We start from the raw sequence: 5,333 nt of genomic DNA, 5'->3' as shown, positions 1-5,333 counted from the left end.
CGCCGCAAATAAGTCCGTTTTAGCGCGCGCGCAACGCGGCGGGTCGCTCCAGCGGGCGCGCAAAAACGGCGCGCACGCTATAACGAGTTGGGCGCGCTGTCGGAAACACTGCTCCCGCGCGGTGTATTTTGGGCGCCCGCTACAGCGCGCGGCACACTCGAGCGCTCGCGCCCACACTTCCTCTCCCACTTCCACCCCCATCCGGCCGCGCCGCCGCCGCCACCCGCGCCCCCCGGCGACCGTTCAGGCGCTTCCCCGGCCTATCCCCGCGCCGCCGCGCTTCCGCCCCATCCGCTCCTAGTCCCGCCAGTGCTCGCGCGCCTCCGTCGTCCGAGGAACAGCGTCTGAGCGCTCGCTGCCGCGCCGCGCCCGCAAGGTGTTTGACAAAACGCCTACAAGGTATGTATTGCTCAAACTTCATGAATTTGGTGCATGTTTTGAATTATAGTTTTTATAGTATAGTATTGAACATTGTAGATGAGTTTGTCGTATGATTCTTTCGAAGAAGAATTTGATATAGAAGAGGAGGAGGATCTTGCAATGATCCTAGCTATGCATATCAATAAAAAACCGAAGCACGGTGGTTCGGTTATGGGTCGGGAGAAAATTTGGAGAGATAGGATTGATGCCCATAACAGATTAATGAAGAACTATTTCGTGGAGAATCCCACATACCCGGAGTCGTATTTTCGTCGCCTGTTTAGGATGAGCACCGACTTGTTCAGGCGCATTGCAGAGAAACTAGCGAGCCATGACTGGTTTTTCCAGCAAAGGAGGAATGCCGCCGGAGAGCTCGGGCATAGCACCTTTTTGAAGGTGACAGCCGCTTTGCGTATGTTGGCATACGCTATCCCGGCTGATCCAGTTGATGATCACTTGGCTATGGGTGAGAGCCAAGCCATCATGTGTGTCAAGCGCTTTGCAGTGGGAATTGTGCAAGTGTTTGGCGAGGAGTATTTGAGATCTCCCACTGCTGAAGACGCTGCAAGGCTATTGGCGATGAACAAAGCGCGCGGCTTTCCTGGCATGCTTGGCTCAATAGATTGCCTGCATTGGAGTTGGAAGAATTATCCAAAGGCATGGCATGGGCAATTCCACGGTCAAAAAAAGGGTTCCACTATAATCCTTGAAGCGGTGGCCGATCAGGAAACTTGGATTTGGCCTGCATTCTTTGGAATGACTGGATCTTTGAATGACATCAATGTTGTCAACCGGTCACCACTGATGAATAAGATTGCAAACGTTGAGTTGCCACCGGTGTAGTTTGTAGCAAATGGCCGTACGTACAACTATGGCTATTATCTAGCGGATGACATCTATCCAAAGTGGGAAACCTTCGTGAAGCCGTTGAAAAAGCCGGAAGGTAAGAAAAATCTTGATTTCCACAATGCTCAGGCAGCGGCTAGAAAAGATGTGGAGAGAGCATTTGGAATTTTGCAAGCCCAATTTGCTATTGTGAGAGGACCGGCTAGATTTTGGGATCAAAAAATGCTTTGGTACATCATGCACGCTTGTGTGATCATGCACAACATGATCATCGAGAATGAGCGTGGTCAAGATTTAGACTACTCACAGTATGAGCTCTTGGAACATCCCGTGCGAGTGCGTCGGAGGGCTGAAAGGGTAGCCCGTTTTATTGCCTCCTATCATGCCATTCGGCGTCCCGCAACGCACAATGAACTTCAGAATGATCTGATTGAAGAGTGGTGGGCATGGCATGGACGACAAAGAGCATGATGATTTCTGCATTCGACATTGTATTGTTCATGAACTATTTGTTGTGTTTATTGCATTATTTGTTGTACTGAACGATAAACTATTTGTTTGAGTTGTAATGGTAACGAAATTGAACTATTTATTGTTGATTTATTTTGTTTATTTGATCATTTTTGCTTCTCTTCTTTGAAATGTATATGTGGTTTGTGCGGCGCGCGCCCTGTATTTTTACGCTCTGCTAGAGCGGCGCGCGCTGTGCATTATAGCGCGGCTGCTGGAGCCAGCGCTGGCGGCCGCGCTAAACCAGCCGAAGCGCGCGTGGCAAACAGGTTTTTGCACGCGGCGCTTAGCGCGGCTGTTGGAGATGCTCTAAGAAGCAGGTTACTGTGCGGTGTGGCGCATGAACTCCTCGTCAGCCACGAGCCTCGCGAGCACCTCCGGCGGGAGGCACACCTCCAGAGCCATGCTCCCTCCGCCGGACCTGCCCTCGAAGGCCGTCGCCGTCCCGTCCATCTTGTTCGCTGGGCCGCTCTGCACGCCCACCGGCCGCCCCCACCCGAAATCGTTCCCGTACGCGTCGAACCACGGCGAGCCCCCATCACCATCATTGCCGTGGCCGTCGGGCGCGACGGCACGCGCAGAAAGCTAGGCCTCTGCCGCCATGATGCGTGTCTGCCCCGTTCGCTTGCCACGTCGAACGACGCCACCGCTCTGTTCAGCAGCGACGCGGCCCAGCCCAGCCCCCTTTCTAGGATCTCGCCGGCGGTCGACACCGCCTCGACGCGTGCGACAGCGTTGCCCGCGTAGGCCGCCGGCAGGCCATCCACGCGGCCCCGGCATCCGACAGCGAGGACGTACGCTGTCCTCTGGTCCGGCGCCAGCCTCCTGGCTCGGCACACCGCGATCCACAGGTGCGCAAGCAGGGCCTGCAACGACGAGATGCTAGTGCCAGGCATCTCGGCGTTTGCCTTGGCTTTGAGCTTCTTTATCATCTCAGCGGGGAAATTGAGGAAGCATTCCTCCTTCACAGATGATGGATGCTCGTCCGTACGCCGGTTGACGGGGATGTCCTCCTGCCTGGAGAAGGGTAGAGGAACCGGGACAGGGCAGCCGTCGAGGAACCACCTCCGGTGCACCGGCAAAGGCGAGGAGATGGCACCGTCACACCCACGACGGCTGATCTCCGACCAGGTGTTGAAGAGGTGCCAGAAGGCCGTCCCATCAGCGACAACGTGGCTGAGCGACATGGCCACGAAGAAACCGTCGGCCAGCTCAGTGACCTGGGCGGCTAGGAGCGGGTGGGAGCCCACGGCGGCATCCACGCCGTGCAGCCCGTCCAACGAGAAGAAGGACCGAACCTGCACCCCCGGTGTACGCAAACGCAACGGCGTGCTGATAACGTCGGCCACGGTGACACCGGGCGCCACGGCATGGACAAACTCAGCACCCTCCATGCTGCAGCAGAGCGAAATTACGATGCTCTCCCCGCCGGCATTGCTCCCCGGCGTGACGGCGAGGCGGCCGGCGTAGGGGTAGAAACGGCCGAGGGCGCGCGCCAAGGACGAGGCGAGACGTTCCACGACGGCGTGGTGTCCCTGTCCTGCGGTGGTGGGAGGTTTCGGCAGGAGGATGCCCTTCTGGTTGTACTCCAAGGAGATCATCGAGAGGTCCCATGTCGTGAGGTCGATGGTGGTCTCCCGCTCCGGCGGTAGCGACTTCACTGGCTCCGGCAGGACCATGTGCCGGGACACGATCTGGACATGGTTCATCGTCTTGGTCACCACTCACCATCGTGTGCGATCTCTGTCGGTCGTTGGAGTACTAGGTAAGAAATGATCTTGCCATCATCCACTGCTAGCTCGCCTCTATTTATATCCGCATCAACGTGTACATGATTGATGGCTAGGCCGGCGTAGTACTATAGGAACCTTATGCAATCTGATCAGCCGGACAGTTCCGACCGCATATAAAATATCTGAGCCGGCTATAGCATCTACATCTTGATCTACATACAACTCGGACATACTCCCTCCGTCCCATAATATGTCAAGAAAGGCCTTACATTATGGGACGGATGGAGTAGCAGATTAATTTGGTCCCTCTGCCGATGCGTCCGGTCATTGTTTGGCCGTACCGTTTTAAGCCTCTTTTATCTATGCGTGCAGCCATATTTTTCATTTTATTTTTTATATGTCCGCTCGTATGTATGTGATTGGTGGAGGTAAAGAGAGAAAGAAAAGAAAGAATGAAAAAAATGGTCCGAGGTGGATCACGTCCTACGTATCCTCCCGCGAGCCCTCATATTCTCTATATATGGTATGGTTATATGGGCATCTCCAACGCTAACCTTCAAATTTGCTCCAATATCGGTCTGCGGATAGGGGAGGCAGTCTGCAAACACGAATATGGGAGGCAGTCATCCAACGCTACTCGCATATGTTTCAAACACTCTTTAAACAAATATTATAAATTACATGCAAACCAGATGATTCTCATACAAACCGGAGGAAAACATTTACATTTCGGTCATATTTGAACTAAACTATAATGCACTGCTGTAAATCTAGTCTACGGCCGGCCGCGACAGATCGTCAAACCCACCACTTGTCTTCCTCATGTCCGGTAGCCCGCTCATCGGACTACCGGATTCCATCGAGGGATATGCTTCAGCGAGAGGGGAAGAATAGCCTCACTCTGCTTCTGTGAAGTACGGATCAAAGCTGGTTTTTCGCCAAGGGAAGACCAACGTCGTGGTCTACGCCCCCACTCACCGGGCAAGACACTGGTTGTGTAACCCGGCGATGCGGTGATCGTGGCCTTCGTGAGACCTAAGCGGCAATTGCCTCCCATTATCTACCTTTGCTCGATGTATGTGGTGGTCGTGGACGTGCCGGCCTCCACTGGTATGACTTCTTTCCCCACCCGTTTGGCGCGTTGCTGAATCGACTGTGGTGGATTTGCAGAGAGATGGCGTTGTCCAGCCTAGATGGGCGAGGAGGGGGTGGAGATGATGATGGTGGAGGCACCGGACCTGAAGGGTTTGCCAGCAAGCCAACCTACACCGGGCTGGATCACCGGGCAACCTAGGCAGCTGCAATGCCGGAGAACTTTTTCTTCTGTTCGCCATAGGTCATGGGCGGTGTTGTGCAAGGAGGAGATATATGGAGAGAGTGGAGGTGAGGTGTGCTTCTTGCCCGGTGCATGGACACGTTTATATAGCGGGTGGATGCGACACTACAAGAAATATGTCAACTAGTGACCTTCTGTCAGTGACCTAGAAGAATTGGTCATAGATCTATGACCATTTCAGACGAATTGGTCAAAAGCTGTTCGGGGGGCTCCAAACCCTAAACCATTGCGACCATTTTGGTCAGAAATGTCGTAATTTCCTTACACGAAATGGTCACAAAGCAAACAGTGCTAGTCCGCTGCCTTATTTCTAGTTGTTAATGACCAATATAGATGGTCATAGCCTTGTAGATTGTGGTGGGTTGTGATGACTAGGCGCCATCTCATCAGTTTTGCCTATGTGTCATGTCCATGTGGCAGTTTTTGCCCTACGTTGTGAAGCAACCTATATTTCTGTTATTCCAAAAATTCCCAAAAAATTCTCATAA

At 53.6% G+C, this 5,333-nt stretch overlaps 1 pseudogene; it reads right to left on the bottom strand.

The window, feature by feature from the left end:
• Positions 1–2,058: 2,058 nt before the first annotated feature.
• Positions 2,059–3,527, bottom strand: LOC123157356 (uncharacterized acetyltransferase At3g50280-like; annotated as a pseudogene).
• Between the last annotated feature and the right edge of the window lie 1,806 nt (positions 3,528–5,333).

Source organism: Triticum aestivum, chromosome 7B (genome assembly GCF_018294505.1).
Source record: "Triticum aestivum cultivar Chinese Spring chromosome 7B, IWGSC CS RefSeq v2.1, whole genome shotgun sequence".
Taxonomy (NCBI): domain Eukaryota; kingdom Viridiplantae; phylum Streptophyta; class Magnoliopsida; order Poales; family Poaceae; genus Triticum; species Triticum aestivum.
This window is presented reverse-complemented; position numbering and strand designations above follow the sequence as displayed.